At 36.6% G+C, this 18,642-nt stretch overlaps 1 protein-coding gene across 2 annotated transcripts in view; it reads left to right on the top strand.

Annotated features, from left to right (window-relative positions):
- STRN (striatin) overlaps positions 1 to 18,642 on the top strand; it is an 82,183-nt gene that overhangs the window by 2,188 nt on the left and 61,353 nt on the right. The window lies entirely within an intron of this gene.

Genomic DNA, 18,642 nt, shown 5'->3' with positions numbered 1-18,642 from the left:
TTAACATTAACAATGTTCAGTTGTGGAACCCACACACACACACACCACTTCCTGGGTTATTTATGGCAAATGTTAAACTTAAAGGTAGGTTTCCCATTGGTACTCATCATATTAAGGACACTACATTTTTACAGTATCTTTTGGTTTGTGCTCAAGTTAAATTAAGCATCCACAGAGAAACTTTTTCAAAATGTGTCATATTTTACAAACAGAGCAACTATTACGTATTTTGGGGGAGAGAGTTTGCAGGAATCTATGGTTTTGACCCCGTATTAACATTATTGAAACTATATTTTTAAAATCATTTGTTTACATTGACATCATTAAATTTGAACATATTCCTTCATTTTTCTTTTGCCATTGGAATTTTCCTGGAAAAACAATAGGAAGTAAGAGTTGAATGAGCCATGATGCAATTTGGATCAGTTGGTGTCCTCCTTTTAATTTTAAATCTCTTCTCAAGTCATTAACATTGAAATCAACAAAAATACCTTTAAGATTAAGTCAAATGTGTCCCTTCAGGAACCTGTCAGTCCTGCTTTTTCAAGTTGTCAGGTCAGAATTGTGAAAGGCAATCCAAGCTCTCATCTGTCTACCTGGTCTGCCTTCACCACTTCCTCCTTCAGATCTTGGAAGTAAGGAACTGGCCACATTATACCAAAAACTTATTTGTCATTTTGTTCCCCTTTGCCCCTCTTAGTTAAGAAGACTTTCTTTTTACTTTTGATAGCCCCCCTCCTCCCTAACCATCACCTGCAGATGAGAATAGGTAATTTGTGGTAAGAGAATGGTCAAGATTATTGCTGAGCTTTATATTTGTGAGAAGACTTGGAGATGGGATACATAAAATTCGAGAAAATTTTCTGCATGTGACACAATGGGCTAGATGACCTCAAAGAAACATGCAGTCTAATTGGAGTGGTAGAACAAACAAAATGCAGAAGAATCAGAGTATGTATTATTTGGGGGGGTTAAATTTTCTTACAACAGCACGAGAGGAGCGAGCAGTGAGTGGGGAGAATAGCAGGAAGAAAGAACTTTATGAGAACCTAAAGCTCTGTATTTGAAAATTACTGGCTGATGGGAAAGCAAGCGTGTAAATAAAAAATAAAAATGATTGGCCCTGGATTTTGGTGTGTGTGTGTGTGTAAGTAATAGGGGAGGCTCTGTTATTTACCTGGAAATGCCAGAACTGTAAAAAAGGTGTTAGGATTGAGTAGCTTAGGGCATGTGGTGTGGTGGCTGGTACTAGAATATTTATGAATCTGGATTTTGGCATTAATGATTCATATTTTCATTCGATAAATGTTTGTCAAGTGCCTACTTCATGGTAGGTCCTGTTCTAGGCACTGGAGAAACAACAGTGATTACAACAGATCCTGCCTGCATGAAGCTTACATTGTGGGGGAGACAGACAGTAATAATTAAACGCATTCATAAAATCCTGGATGGTAATAAGTGCCGTGATAAAGTGGGGTGAGTGGGATATGGGGTGCTTGAGAGGGTGGAGTGGGGAAGAAAGGCTTTACTGATAAGGTGCCATTTGAGCACCTGAAAAGGTGACATCTGAGGAAAGAGTGTTCTAGGCAGAGGGCACAGTAGGGGGAAGGAAGCAAGCTTGGAATATTTGAGGACTAGTGAGGCAAGTATGGCTGGGAGGAGGAGGAGAATGGAAGGAATGATGTCAGAGGTACTGAGTCTTGCCTACAGTAAGGACTTGATATTTACCTCAGCAAGATGGGCAATTATTGAATGTTTTGAGCAAAAGAGTGACACCATCTTCAAACAGAATCCTTTGCAAGGATGCAGAATAGACTGGAAGGGTCAAGGATAGAAGAGTCAGAGCCTCGGTCGGAGGCTCTTCTAATAATCCGGGTCAGAGATGAACTAGGATGTGGGAATATATATTTCGATATATATTCAAAATATAATGAAATACATTTTTGAAGGTAGAACCAGCAAGATGTGCTGGAGGGTAGGATGTGAGGTTTGAGAAAAAGGAAAGTCAAGTATGATTGAAAATTATTTTGAGCAGCTTCATGGGACTGTTGAAAAGATTTACTGAGCATTTAAATGGACAGAGTAGGCACTTAAAATGACAGTTTATTTTTTTGTTATTATTACAACTATGATTTACAATTATAGTAAAAGGCAACATGGCATAGACCTCGATTTAAATCTTTGGACTAAGACTTACTATTTTGTTTTATGCCAAAAATACACATTTGCCGTAATTCTGACCTCTCAGAACCTTAGTTTCCTCATGTGTAAAATGAGGATAATAAACTACTTGGTGAGAATTAAATGAGATATTTTAAAGTATTTAGAGGCCTGGTACATAACACAAACTAAGTGCTGAATAAATAAATGGTAGCAAGTACATACTGTTAAATTTGTACTCTCATACAGCTCCTTATTCCCACAGAAAAGCAAAATCTTCATCTTCTAAGACTAGAGCATATAAATGCCATCCTGGAACCATGCAGTGTAATATTCTGTGTCTGATGGTGGCACTAAGGGACATTCAATAGGAATCAGCCTCAAAACATTGATAATATGCTTCAGATGTACTTGCTTTCCTTAATGACCCACTATGTGTCTATTATCTTGAAATTTATATAAATTTTTTCTGGATTTGTTTATCTTAACCATGAATGACTTCTTGGGTAACAGATTGTACACTTTTACTACTGACTTCATAAAACTAATCTTTGGTTTTATTTGGCCCTTTAAACTTGGAGCAGGTGAACCCCATTGTGGGTGAACCCCATGGTATAATTTTGTAAAGAGATTCATTCTTCTTTTCTGTTCATATCCTTGATAATTTTATAATCTTTATATTTTGGAAAGATTATAGAGGTTTTCTTCTTTTGAAGTATATCCTACTATTTGTCACTTTAGTGTTTTTCAACTTTTCTGCACTCTTAGAATAATCTAGGGGAACTTTTAAAATATTAGTTCCTTGGGCTGTGCCCCAGACCAATTAAATCAGAATTATAGGAATCGGGGCCGTTGGCATTAGTATTTTTTGAGCTCCTTGGTAGTCTTAACATGCAGTAAGGATTGAGAACCACTGCTTCAGTTCTTTTTTTTACAAACATAATTTGGTGATTTCAACACTTGTATTAGTATTCCAGAGATGAATGGCTTTTTATAGAATTTGGGATATAATTTCTGTTAATGTTTCTATTCTTTCTGATAATAGCTAGCATTTTATTTATTTATTTATTTTAAAGATTTTTATTGGGGAATTGGGGGGAGGGGAACAGACAAGTCGCTGTCCTTTTTTTTGTTCTTCAGTCTAGTTGTGGAGGACGTTGCTTCACTGTCCCAAGTTGGCACCATCATTGTGCTCTTACCCGGGCGAGGCAGATCAGTCGCTGGCTTCTGGATTGCTGGTTGCTTACAGGCTGCTGGCTACACACGGTAGCCCATGGCAACCCACTGCAGCAGGGGCTGCAGCTATGGTGTCACCGGCGACTCACTGCAGCCCAGCTCCAGGTTAAGCTGTTGTTCAGCATCTTAGCTATAGAGGGCAGTGTCACTGGCCCTCATATATGGGATCCGAACCGGGACCCTCTGGCGTCCCAAGCCAGCTCTTAACCAACGCGCCACTCGGCCAGCCTGCTAGCATTTTATTTTTAGGCAGTAAAATGTTATAATTTGAATCACCTCACTCTGACTGAGAGAGAGAATGATAGAGTGATCTTCGAGCTGGAATGAACTTTGGGAATAATCAGCTACATCCTTATTTTACAGGTAAAGTGAGGCCCAGAGGGACATTAAATTTCCAAGAAGGAAATAGGTTTTGTACAATCTCTGTCACTTAAATCTCCAGATACATTTACATTTTTCTTTTAAATTTTCAAATGTGATATCTTGCTTGATCCTTAACAACCTTCTGAGATAGTCAGAGTCACGCTAATGCTTTCTTATCATTTTTCTTTTTTTATTTAAAACAACGGACATGGAAATTTTACTGTGTTCTGTTTTCTAGCTTATTGGCTACATTTACGATTGTCTCTTCACTTTGATGTTCTGTAGTTTCATTATGATGTGTCAGGGTTAGATTTTCTTCTTATTCTATTTGGGACTTTGTTAGGCTCCTTGAATCTGTGAATTTACTTCTCATTGGTTTTGTAAAATTATCAGTCATTATCTTTAGGTTTTTCCTCTATCTTGTTTTCTTTTCCTTTTGGGTCTCTGTTACATGTATCATCTTAGGCCTTCTTTATCTGTCCTATATTTTCCATCTTTTAATCTCTACATGTTTAATTCTGTATAATTTATCTTCTAGTCCATTAATTTTCTCTTCAGTTGAATCCGATCTTTTAAAGCCATCTAGTGACTTTGTAATTTTAGTTATTGTTGAAATTCAATTTGGTTTCTTTTTAAATCTGCTGGATCTTTTCTTAATAGTTTCCTGTTCTCTGCAGATATGTTCAGGGTTGTCTTTTATTTTTTAAACTTAATTAAGCATAATTATTTTATAGTTAATGTCTCTGTTCTTCCTATATATGAAGTTTTGGAGGTCCCTTTCTGTGGTCTGTTGTTTTTGCTGGTTCTTGCTCTTGATGACTTGTTTCTTTGTATGCTGTTCACTGTCCTTGAAAAAGTATAAGACTAATCTGAAGTCTCAAATAAAGGTAGCTTCTCAGAAAGTTTTTTGCATTTGATTCTGGTAGGTTTCTGGAGGCATATCCTGGACAGAACATATTAAAGCAGGTTTCATTGCTTGAGGTTTTGGACCACCCAGCTGATGCACATTTTGTTTGTGAATACATTTAAGGCCAGTATACTTCTGCTTCATCTTTGTTTTGAGGCTATAAGCCCTTCAAGGTCTTAGGGAGTATATCTCCTATTAGACTCCCCGGTCTACATTGTCCTGGCCTTTGATTTTGCCTTTTGAGTCCTGCAAAGCTGTCCAAACTGAAGTTCAGATCTCTTCTGATTGGCCAGCACTCAAAGGGCAAAAGTGACTTTTCTTCCCTTGCCTCATTGTTCCCATTTTCCCTTCAATTTTGGCCACATAATTCCTTACTATTTTACCAGCTTTGCTTTTTAAGATGATTGTAAACATACTTTATTTAGAATTTTTAGCTATTTTCAGTAGAGGAGTTGTTTCAAGTCACCATTACTTAGAAATATATTTCTCTTATCTTACTTTCAAAACCTGACATATAAGAATGGCGCCAGTAATTATCTGGGGAGAAATCATTGATAGTACTAATTTATCAAAAGGTGCCTATTTAGCCATAAATGTTATTTGCTGTCTAAATATATTTTTCTTTGAATAACAGTGGTAGGAGACCAACAACTTTTCTTCAAAATCTTGGTAACTTAAGCAGAATTTAAAACAAACAAACCAACCCCTTTACTAATCAGTCTTTGAAAGTTTTATGTTTGTAAGTCCAAATAATCTGGACTGATGTCAACCTTGATGTCAGCTACGTTTTTTGTTTTATGAATGTTATTAGTGGTATCCAAGTTTTAATTCTGGGTCATTAGAAATACAATTGCCCTTGGGATCTTTGGAGTTTCTTCTTTTGGTGGCCATTTAGGCAAAACAATCTATTGACCATCAGAATTTGACAGTGGAAATTATAGGTTATAGAGTCAGACAGCTCTATCACTTTTGAGTTGTAATTTTTCTGGGCCTCATTTTTATTTGTAAATTGTAGATGATACTGTATCCACCAAGCAGAATAAAAAGATAAAATATGCAAAGTATATGACCCATAATAGGTGTCCAATAAGTGGTTTGCTCTTACTGGTTGAAAGTTCTATGGACAGAATGCATTTGATTATATTATTTATATAAATCAAATTTTAGAAGCCAAAAACTAGTTTCAGTGATCCATTTGACATAATTGCTACTTAAATTCTCTTTGTCCCATTATTCGTAGGGGTTTAAGGACAAAAAAACTGATTGTATTGGGAGTAGGGCCCTGCCAGAGATGGCAGTAGCAGGTGGTAATAGTTTGTAAGCATTGAGGACTGCAGATAGTAATAGAGGAGAATTTGGAGTTGGGGCGAGAATCCTGAGGGAAGAGAGAGAAATTGGGAAGGGGTAGAAGAAAAGAGACAGAGGGGAGCAGAAACAGACAGGAGGAAGAAACTGCACTGTACACATTAACCTGCTCTTAATTTCTAAAGGATGTATTATTTGGAGTCTTCATTTTAGCCCTTGTAGAATTCTAGGGCTGAATTGAACACATTTTCCCTGCCCCCATCACTCTCCCCCCAGTATCTCTGCTCTTGATTTTGTATCCCCTTCATTGGACTAAGACTATTATACCTCCTGAGGACCTTAGAATAAGTCGTCTCATCCCTTGTTTTATCATTTAGGGCCAGAGAGAGAAAGTGACTTGTCTTAGATCACTCTGTGAGTTGGTCTAGATTTAGTTTAGAACCCAGGAGTCCTAGCACCCAGGCCAGGGCGTTGTTCTCCATATTAATCATCTCTTTTTATTGGTCCTTTGTAGCTGCTTCTGATCTGAAGTAGCCAAGTGAATTATAATATTTAGATGATTAAGTATCCTTTGAATACCTGTCATAATATAAATTCTTACCCCTTATTTCAAGTTTTTCTTCAAGTAGAATAATATAGTGGAATAATTTTCTTCATTCTTTCTTTAAGTGGCTCAGGAAAGTCTTTAACAATTTGTGTTCCCCAAAAGTGTGTAACATTGTATCACTCTAGTTTAATAATTTTATTTATTTTTGTGTAGGGAATACTGAAATAAAATGTTTATTTCTTTTTTAAACCACTCTGCACGTTTGGATCTTTTTCAGCTTGCTCTGAGAGTAGCCTAATTAAGTAATGACTATATATTTTTAATATAGTTTGTGTTTATTGATCATGTATCAAATTTTGTATAGTACTTTGGTAATTAGGTTATTCGTAGCCTATCTGTTAACACATATATGCTGTATTTCAACAAAATAGTATGTCAACCATGTATTTGCTCCTATGCACTAAGGCATTTGAGAAAATAAAATCACTTTTTGGGGGCAAACTTAATGCTATTTAACCTTTATTATTAAAATACCTTATCTGAACAAGAGGGTGGACTATTAGAAAGAAAGAAAAGTTATTGTAGAGTTGACTAGAAGCAGCATGGCACAAGGAAAATGAGTAGGTATTTTGTTTTGAAGATAAGATGGGGAGAAAAATAAGGGAATAGAAGCCCAGGAATTAAGGTGAGCTTTGGGAAATACTGAGTAAGGTTGGGTGGAATAGGTATTTTGGGTGTGGTACATAGGTTCTTGGCATAACTGCACTGTAGAGATTCAAGGAAAGGGCCAGGGGGAGTGTTTCATTACTCTACACACAGGTTCCATTAGCACTCATTTACATGTGACAGAAATTGGATCCAGTACCAGCATATCTCGTTAGGAGAAATAAACACGATGTCAAATTCCACAAGGGTGATACCAGTTTCACCTGATGGAAAATTACAGCCCAGTCTGGGACTTGTTCTTCATTTTTTTTGTTTATACTTCCTAAATGGAAGGTTAAGCAGTGAGCAAAAGAGCCCAAATTACAGGTACAACCAAAACCTGCTCTTAAGGAATGTGAATTCATATAAAACTAAATGGAGGGAATTAGGAGGAAGCTGTGGATCTGGGTCAGCACGCTTACTGAACTTGAAAATGTTGAGTCAGTTGGGGAGGATGGTACCCGTGGTTCCAGTAATTGAACCCAGTACTTTATCTGTTGTTTCCTCTCCTTTCTTCTTTACCCTCCAAAAATAATAATAATTTCATTTATTGGGCACTTTTCACATGCTAGGGGTACCATGCTAAACACTTCATGTGTATAATCTTACTTTAATTTTTGAAAAACTATATGCGATATGTATTAATAGTCATTCCCTGATTCATAGATGAGGAGAGAGGTACATAATGTGCGGTAAGAAACGTTTGGAGAATGGGCCTGGCATGGCAGGTAGAAGGAAATATTTTGACATTTTTCTTGTTCTCATGTCCTGTGTACAAGGATGCTATGTTTTCCTCTCCCTTGTTGTCTGGTGAAATTCGAATCATCTTCCAAAGATGCAGTTTAGTTTCTTTGGGAAACCTCTCAGACTCCCAGACACAATGAAGCCTCGTGCCCCCTAACAGCTTGTACATATAAGACAGAAGCCTCATTATCCAGCAGCATCCACATTGGTGGTTGGTTGGGCAGTAAATCCGAGAAGATGGTTAAAATGATACTTTAAATAATTAAGTTTTAAAAATATATAAATACCAAGCCCACTGACCCTTCATTTTTTTTTAGACTGCTCATTGGAGTTCTGTGTTGACATTCTTGAATTAGCTATAATTGTAATGCATTGTAATATACATACAATACAATAATACATAATACAGTTTTTGTGATTTTGGTTTTTGAGGAAAGCACTGAGTACAAAGTCCTAGATTTTGATGACTTTTCCCCCAGTGGTTTACAGTTGTTTCACCCACAATTTAATTCGACAGCAGCATTTTTAGTAGGTCTCCTTTATTGTCTTGTCTTTCTGAAGCATTCAACTTAGTCTTTCTCTTTATACCCATGTTTTATTGGTTTATATAATATTTAATTGAATGACCAAGTAACAAGTGTGACTGACATAGACAGGTTTGGGAGGAAATTCAGTTGACTTTTGGTGAGTTTATACAACTCGTCTGTGGGAACTGAAGTGTACGGGTGAACTATAAAGAATCAGCGTGAATATTGCCTACGTCATGGGCTTTGTGCAGTGTTTTACGAAGAGACTGGAGACTGCTGGTTAATCCTGAGGGTTATGAGAGGATTAGTGACGTAACTTCTGTATCTCAGTCATACCACGCATCTCATACTTTGTTTGTTTGTTTCCTCTCTAGACTGTGAGTCACTTAAGGGCGTTTTTATTTCCCTAAAGCCCAGCAGAGTGAGTGGTACATAGTAGCTGCCTAATAAGTGGTTTTTGAATGAATCATATATTAGGTAATGTTTTTACTGAATATATATTAAATGTATATGTCTATATATGTATATCCTGTTCCCCAGCTAAATTGTGTCCTTAAGGGCAGGTCTTATGTCCCATACATCTTGGATATTTACAATGTTTGTCGTAAATGGAGTGAACATACAATATATGTTGCTCTATAGAGAACAGCCTATCTGTCCCTGTTGCTGCTAGCCTAACTCTGCATTATGACTTCCACTGGAAAGAGCCTTTTAGAGCAAGTCCTTTCTGTATTCTGTTGCGTAGAGCTTTGCCTGGGCCCTGCCAAGTCATTCTGACAGAGCTCATTTCAGGGATGCCACTGGCTTCCTAATTGCAGCTTGATGTTAGCTGCAGCAAATGGTGCTTGGGCTTGGGCTTGGGAGTTGGGAGTGTTGGTTTGTTTTTTTCTCCCTTTGTGTGTTAAACATGGACTGCCAGGAAATGGCTTTGGCATCATGTCTTTAAAATCAGCAAGGCCATGTAACTTTTTTTTTTCTTTCCTAAAGACCATGCATTCAAATTTTATACACATTTCTTATTTCTTCTAAATAGAAAACAAATTGAAAGTTTAGCTTTTCAGATCCTTATTGCTAGCCAACTTAGTGAGAATAAGCACAAAAACACTGAAATACAGAAATATCAGAGTGGCCAAAACCTCATTTATAATAGAGAATAAAATATATATATATATGTTTTTTGCTTGTAAAGTGTTTGGTTGGGACATTAGGCTCTTACTGAATATCTGGCATTTTCCTAGGCACTGGAGATACAGTGGAAAACAGGCAGATATGGTTCTAACTCACATGAAGTTTATAATTAAGCAATAATTCTTAACTTTAGATAGACCTAAGTCCATTATGCCAGTGGTAATACCCACTTTGGCAATGCCATTTTAATTTTCCCCATTTAGAAACCAACCACCAATAGTAACAACAAAATAAATCCCTTTCTCAGCTCTCTTATCCATTGTACTGTCATCCTGTCCTTTATTCTCTTTCATTTCTCTGCACAGACTGTAGTTAGTACCTTCAGGTTTTACTAGTCTCATCTTTCTCCCTGTTTCCTTTTTTTCTCTGTTTCCTTGTTCTCTTTCTTTTTTTGGGTTGCTCCTTTCTCAGTATCTTGTGATCTTGCTTCCAGTCCTCCATTCAGATATTGTTCACCACTTTTTTCTTTTTTAGTAATTACTCTTTGACTGAAGTCCTCCCACTCCACTTGAATTTTTTTGTTTAGATGCCCATAAAATTACATCTCTAGCTAGTCTTGATACTTTTCCACGGCTACAATTGTACTTGTTGAATTTCTTTACCAGATGACCTATCACTTGAAACTCAATCATCCTTTCCAAAATTCTCCCAAACCAAGTTGCCCTTTCTTCTTATACCCAGTCCCTTATTTACCTTTTCTAGAAACCTAGATTCAACTTTCGCTGAACAGTTCATGCTCTTGTTTCACTCTCCCAGCCATGTATCTGATGTTGTAAACTCTGTGTAATGTTTTAAATCCGTTTTTAATAATTTAATTCCTAATATTATTATTACCATGGTCCAAACCCTCATCGCCTCATATCTGGGTTACTGCAGTAGGGGCCTTCCTAATTTTTTTACCTCTGGTCTCTCTCTCCCTTTGCCAAGGTACTTCATTCAGTACTGCCTCTGAAGCTTCTAAAAATGTTGATTTGTTCACGACATTATTTTTTTGGCCTGTGGTAGATTTCAAATACCTCCATGATTAGGCTGTTTATGTTTCCTATCTGTTAGGATACTCTTTCTAAACCAAAATAGTGCAATCTTGCTTTGTACGTAAGCCATGTCTACTTTTTTTAAATTTAAAAAAATTTTTTAACATCGCTCATCCTGGAATGTCCTTTTATCACCTCGGAGTTTATATTACTCTTTCAGATTTGTATATTCTTTATTCAGATTTCCCTTAAGTCCCATTTCCAACATGAAGAAATTTTGGATACCCTTAATTTTTAATGATTGTTCCCTTTTTAGTATTTGCTTTGTCATTTGGCATTTAGAGTATGCTACCTTGTATGTTTAGTTGCTTCTTATGAATCTGTTCAGTTAATTTAACACATTTATTGAGCATCTGCTATATGCAAATGACTGTTCTGGGTGTTGGGAATAAAGCAGTGAATAGCATGGGCAGTCCCTGTGCTCTTAGAGCCTTAGCAACTCCCTCTGTACCTTATTTTAAAAAAAACCCAAAAAATTTATTTCTAGCACCTATCACAGTATATGTAAATAATGTTGGTGTTAAACTTGAGTTCAAATTTGCAAAAAGGAGCCCCTGGGCTAATGATGTCTCCCCCTCCGCTCTTCCCCACCCCCCCCCAAAAAAACCTCCCACTTTATAGAGAGAGGATAATTATTCTGTAGGATGAGGATATCTTTTGGAAGGTGGTGGTTGTCTTGGTTCAGTAATACATTTAAAAAAAAAAAAAGCCAAAGTGGGCCGGCCGAGTGGCGCGTTGGTTAGGAGCTGGCTTGGGGCGCCAGCTCTGTGCAGCGGGGCTCCAGTTCGGATCCCACGTGAGGGCCGGTGACACTGCCCTGTTCAGCTAAGATGGTGAGTGGCAGCTCGGCCTGGAGATGGGATGCCGTGAGTCGCCGGCGACGGCGTGGGCTGCAGCCCCTGCTGCAGTGCGCTGCCATGGGCTGCCCTGTGTGGCCGGCAGCCAGCGTGAGCGGCCAGCAGCCCGTGTGAGCTGCCAAGAGCCGCTGTGAGTGGCCGTCCAGAAGCCCCGATCTGCCTGTGAGGCGTGACTGATCTGCCTCATCCAGGAAGAGCACAATGATGGTGCCAACATGGGCCAGTGAAGCGGCATCCTCCACAGCTAGACTGAGGAGCAAAAGGCCAGCAGCTTGTCTGCTTCCCTTTCCCCAATTCCCCAATGCTGTTACCCTCCCCCAATTCCCCAATAAAATCTTTAAAAATAAATAAATAAATAAATAAATAATATAAATAAGCCAAAATAATACTACTTGGAAAATATAAATTCAACTGTATATGCCAGTAGTCTGCCATGAAAAGGATGCAAATAAAATAATAACAAATAGAAATCTTTTTAAAAAAAAAATGTTCATTGTCTTGTGATCAGTACTTATTCAGTTCTACTTTCCACATATCATCTTTAGTTCCATATAATCACAGAAAGATATCATTGTATAGTTGAGGGAACTTTAATAAGATCACACAGATTAGTGAGAGAACAAGGAGTAGGAATTTCCCAACTCTTACATCAACAGGCACTGAATTTTTGTACAATGCAGTTTAGTAATTGATGTATATAGTTATGGTCCTGAGTTATCAGGAAAAATTAAATTATGTTCACTGGCTTTTTAAAAAATGAAGGTGGCAATTTGTTGATCTTTAAGATTCAATATATATCAAGACTGAAATGATTTATCACAAGCATTTTTTATATGTGTCTAATAAGTCTTTCCTATTTTCCCTATGTTCTGTTCTGTTTTGTTTTCTTGTCATACTGTTTGAATAAAAATTGTTACTTTGACATTTTGACCTAATATTTTATCAGGAAATGAGAGGGTTATGATAGTTAAAATTCAGGTAATTATTAATAAAAGCTTATTTTAATAAAATTTGACTTCCTAGTTAAAGAATCTGTTTATACTGATAAAAAAATGTTTTTGTAAGTTTGCTGTAATGTGTATGTGAAAAGAGATTTAGAGCTGAATCCCTAACTAGAAACCACCAATTTTTCTACAAAAACATAAACAGTTTTAGTTTTTATTTAGAATTCAGAGTTAAACTTAGATTTTATTCTTAGAAACTAAATTTTACATTTACTAGTATGAAAGAAAACCAGAACCGCACTGTGGTTAAAGTGGTAAAAACAGATTTTAATCAGAAACTATTGCAGTGGTGGGGGAAGACCTCAGTGTAGCACCGGGCTCAATTCTGAATACAAGGAAAAGTGGGAATTTATAGTCAGGGAGGAGGATGAGGGGTCCGCGGGTGGAAGTTACTAAGAGGAAGTTACCTGACAGGATTCTTGCTGAAGGCAGGCCAGGGGGAAAGATGTCACCTGTCGGGGGTGGGAGGGTGGAGGAACTTGATCAGGTTTCCAGGGTTACCAGATATCAAGGGGGGGGGTGGATAGTGGGTTATGAGGAATTTGATCAGATGTCAAAGGTGGGGGTTCTTGTTAAACTGACTTGGTAATACGCTTCTTGCTAAAATTGGAAAAAAGTGGACCCAGAAGTCCAAAATCTGTTTGTTTTGCCATATGTTGACTATTTTGCCAATGGTCAACATATGGCAAAATAGTCAACATTAATAATTATCATCAAAGATATATTTATTAAAGCAATGCAGTACCCTTTTCTACCTATGAATTTTAAAACATCAGTGATAACACCCAGTGGTAGTGGAGATGTGTTAAACTTGACTCTCGTACATTGGTGGTGGTGGTATCAGTTGGTCAGTATCTATCAGGAAATATACTTTGACCTAGTAATCTTACCTGTTGCAGTCTATCCTAGAGAAATAAACAAAAAATTGCCTTACAAGTCTGTATGCATGAAGAACATCATTGGCCATTTATTTTGTAATAGTGAAAAATTATAATATAAATGTCAAACTATAATGAAATGAGTATCACCAGGAGTGCTTTTGGCTGTAAGTAAACGCTGTTAACAGTGATACAGCAAATACAGATCATTTTCGTCACAATTCTGGTGGTGGGTAGTCTTTTCCCCCGACAGAAGCTGGTGCAGCTGCTCAGTGATGACATAGAGAATCTAGGCTTTGTCTAGTCTTCTCTGCCATCCTGTACTCACGGTGTGCTAGTTTATTGTCTTCCTTCTTGTAACATTATGGTTACAAGATTGCTAGGCAGTAGTCCCCCTTATTTACAAGGAATATGTTCCAAGATCCCAGTGGGTGCCTGAAACTGCTGATAGTATAGTACTGAACCCTATATGTATTGGGTTGTCCAAAAAGTCATGAGGTATGTTTTCTGTTTTTCATTATAAAAATGCGTCATGACTTTTCCGACAACCCAATATTTTTTCCGATACATACATATATACATACCTACCTACCTACCTACCTACCTACATACACTTTATGGCCTCTCTTTGGCACCCATATTGCCAGCATCACTACTCTTGTGCCTTGGGGCCATTATTAAGTAAAATAAGGGTTATTTGAACACAAGCATTGCAATACTGGGGCAGTTGCTCTGATAGTCAAGGTGGTACTGAGTGACTAACATGTGGGGAGTTTATACAGCATGGATATGCTGGACAAAGGGATGATTCACATCCTGAATGGGGCGGTGTGAGATTTCATCGAAAATGGTGTGCCAATTTAAAACTTAAGACTTGTTTATTTCTGGAATTTTTCATTTAATATTTTTGGACTGCTGTTGACTGTGGGTAACTGAAACTGGAGAGCAAAACTGTGGACAAGGAAAGACTGCTGTAGTTACAGACATCAAGACCTCAGTGAGAGGCAGCAAAAAGGCTTGCATTGTTTTGGAGTGAGTCTCCTTTATCAGTGAATGATAAACTTTCTCGGAAGCACCTTCTCCCCATCTCCAGCAATATCCATATACATCTCACTGGTTACATAGCCAGGTCTGTACATAACAGAATCTAAGAAAGCAAGCATGTGACTTTCCAGATTTCTCTAGTGGGAAGTTACAAGGTAGAAGGGGTTGGGAATGTGTATTTTGAGTAGCCAGCCCACAAGATCTGCCACAATGGGTAAGTTATGGTAAATTTACTTGCAGATCTATAATGTCATGAAAGTGGTTATAAAAACTAATAAAATGTTTGCATAGCAAAAAGTAAGCTATAAACTTTTGTACCACGATTCCATTTATGTAGAGAAATTGATTGAAAGGGAAATTAGAAGAAAATAATTCAAATGATAAAAATAGAAGCAAAAATATAGTGTACCTGAACAGCTTTGCATATTACTTTTTTTGGGGGATAGTGTGGAGGAAGGGGTTGGTGTTCTGTTGGGTTGTATTTAAAAAGCAAAATACCGGATTCATAGAGTATGTGTTTAACTTTGTTAGCTCCCTTTTGGAAAAAAAAAAAATTTAATTTACATTGCCATCAGCCATATAAAGATATATCTGTAATTCATCTGTGAATGTTGGGGTTTTTCATTTTAATTTACCTTTTTAACTTAACAGGTATATACATGATGCATCAGAACTGACTTTTTTTAAACTTTAAAAAAAGTTCAAACTTATAGGAAAGTTCCAAGGAGAGTATAAAAAAATCTTTGCCCAACTTCACTAATTGTTAATATTTAAAACGGTGATAATCTGTATTTTTTTTATTACTACTTAGGCTCTGTAGTTTTCTATGTAATAATTTATCATCTATATATTGGGTTGTCAGAAAAGTCATGATGCATTTTTGCAATGAAAAAAATAGAAAAAATATGTCATGACTTTTCCGACAACCCAATAGTTTCATGGTTCTTCATCCGTCTTTCATTTGCTTTTGAGTAGAATCTGGTTATTGTGTTGATTAATAATTGACCTTTTTTTTAAAGGTAAGCTTTTTTTAGTTATTTCTTGTGTTTTTATTTTTTATTCTATTTTCCTTTGGAGCGTATGTTATAGTTAATTATGTAAAACGTCTTGTGCTTGAATATTTTTACTACAGATATTTTAACTCCAATTACAGTCATTTCTTCAGAAGTCAGAAAAAGGCTTATGCTATTTCTGTAAGAATGTAAAAAAAATATGTTTTTAAACCAATGATTTTATGTAAATTGTAAGCTCTATGAAAAAATGCACTATGTCTGTGGTGAGGCTATCCTCCCAGTCCTTAGCACAGTGTTGTTAGATGGTAAGCTCTCAATAAATGAATGGATGGATTTTACTGCAGTATGTTGGGTAGGGTATGAATGACTTTAAGTTATTTCTTTTCAAAATGATTCCTTTATGGCCCTAACAAGTATTAAATCATGATCTTTCCTTAGTATTGTATTACTTCTGATTTAACATATTTTTAGCTGGTAGAATAGTTCGAATCACTTTTTGAAATCTCTGTTCTGTTGTTCACTTTTATTCTGTTTATCAAATGCTTAGTAAATAGTGATTTTGTGCCAGAAACTTTGCTAGGCACTAGGGATCCATGGTAATTATAATAGACATAGTTTGTATTTTAAGGAAGTTCATAGTCAATTAATGACTTCAGACGGAACCCCTCAGTACCAGGCTGTATTGATAGTTGATAAATTGTCGAGTAGGTATACTTCATTTTTATTTTAGTCAAAGCAATACAGACACACAGTTAAAGGTAAATAATACAAAGGGGCTTATGTTACAAGACAGTGGTTCCCTGATGTGTTTCCAAGTATAACTCCTCAGAATCAACTATTTTTAAAAGCTCTTAATTGCCTTTTCTGTAATTTATTCATATTTCAAACAATATTCTTATACTATTCCCTCTTTGTCAGTTTTAAATACTGTCTACTCACTTCATGTATGGTAGATGAGGGCTTAGTTGCATTATCCCCTTTCACGTCTCTGCTCCACTTCCTACCCCCCAGTTATATCAAAATTTTTAAAATTAATTTTATGTTATTATGTAAATATACATAGATAATAACCACTTATGAGTCAGCCAAATAATATACTATGGTTGTTTCTTTTCTTATGCAACTTTTGTTGTTCCTGGAGGTGATAGTTCCCTCATTTTTTTTTATGGTTCAGTTTTTGTGGAACATTTCTCTACTTTTTCCCCCCATACTTCAGTAATCTTTAAACACAAATTTGTATGTGGGGAAACTTACAGATAATTTCTCAGACCTCCTGTGCCCCCTTTCAAACTATTGATCTTATTCCTGGAGTTTTCTGTCCTGCTCTAATGTGGGCTACTTTAGGCTTGTGAGCCAGCTCTTACCCTAGAACTTTCTTTTACATATTACTTTTTTGCAAACAATTGTTACAACAATTGTTTCCTGAATCCTGTCTTCTTTTAGTTGCATGGGAAAAAACTGTTTTGGAAATTTATATTCTGAAAATTATTGAATAAACTAAAAATTTATGATTGAAAGGAAATGTTAGATAAATAAAAATAGTGGCTCAGAAACTTTATGAGGAAAATTTCAGGAAACTCACTAGTTTGTTACAAGATAAAGCTAGCTGTAGAGTTAATACCAGATTAAAATACAGTTTTTGAGTTGAACATCAATTCTGTACTTGACTCCAGAGTTAAATCCCACTCTATTTTATTTTTATATTCACTGCTTTTGCCTGTAACTGTGTTTCTGGTTCTAGTTGCATACAACAAACGTATACTACCAGTCCACATACGTTTTTATTCAACATACATGTTTCATCCACTTGACTATGAACTCTGTGTATTTGTTTTGTCACTGCTTTGGCCCTAGTGTCAGTAACTTTGTCTGGCACAAAGTAAATGCTCAATTAATGTTGTTTAATGAATAAATGTGAATGTTGGACATTGACGACTCAAAGCCTCATTTATTAGGAAACCCACTGCCTTGTGTTAGCTTTTTTGTATATGTATGTATTCTGGTCTTGTGCCCTAACTAGATTGGAAGTGCACTGTGAGTAGGAACTTGGTTTTAATTGTCTTACCTATGTATTCCCTCACAGCAGTTTGAACCATGGTGGACAGTAGGTATTCCCCCAAGACATGATTGAACTGAATGAAAAATGGTCGATTTTATTTAATAATCAGGATACAGCTAAAAACGCAGTCTTAAACAAGGAATTTGGGAGAGAGCCAAGAAAGCTAGTGTGTACTTGTCTGCCAGCTTGAGGGCCTAGATGAGATTTCATACTTCTGTGGAGTAAAGAGCGAGGGTTCTGGGACAGCTCTGTTCCTTGCTCTTTATCAGCCTGTTTGCTTTATTTTTGGCCTTCTGATATGTCACAATGGTGTAAGTCAGTGGTTCTCCAAGTGTTGCTCCAGAGTAGCAGCATTAGCATCTCTAGAAATAAATTCTCAGGCCACACTCCAGACCTGTTGAATTAGACACTGAGAGTGGGTGGGGTTAGCCCAAGGAATCTGTTTTAAGAAGTCCTCTGGGTGATTCTGATGCTAAAGTTTGATGTCACCAAGTGGTGACACTGTCTTTAGGAGAGAGGGCTAAGTAGAGGCAATGATTATATGCTGGAGAAAACCAACTAGCAGCCTAGATGTAAGAGAATAATCTAATCCAAAACTTTTCAAAGGGAATAGGTGTGGCTTCCAGAAGGCACCATGATACAAAGCGGATTATTGAAACTTCATTGTATGCTATTCCTTATCTTAAGTTGCTGTAGTATTTATTGACTTTGACTTTTCAAGTATTTCTCTTGTTATGTTTGAGTTTGAAACTGAGAACCTTAAAATTGTCAAGATTTCTTGTACTTTATTTTAGATTTTTGTAAAAGTGAATACTCTTTCCCCATAGCAGGTGACCAAGAAGCGACTGAAAAATATCCAACCCAAACTAGTATTTTGTGTATATTTCATTTTGAGTATACTTTTCAGTGATTTCAGTTTTGAGTTTTAACCCTCTTTAATTTTCGAGTACAGGATAGTTTAAATGGTTTCAGTAAATTAAATAGTATATTTGAAATTATTTATTAAATATTCCTGTGTGTGTAGATAAACCTGCTTACAAGTAGCAGGTTATAGTCCATATATATCCTTTT

The sequence above is a fragment of the Hipposideros armiger genome, unplaced genomic scaffold (assembly GCF_001890085.2).
Source record: "Hipposideros armiger isolate ML-2016 unplaced genomic scaffold, ASM189008v1 scaffold_116, whole genome shotgun sequence".
Classification (NCBI taxonomy): Eukaryota; Metazoa; Chordata; class Mammalia; order Chiroptera; family Hipposideridae; genus Hipposideros; species Hipposideros armiger.
Note: the sequence above shows the minus strand (reverse complement) of the source record. Positions and strands in the feature narration are given on the sequence as shown.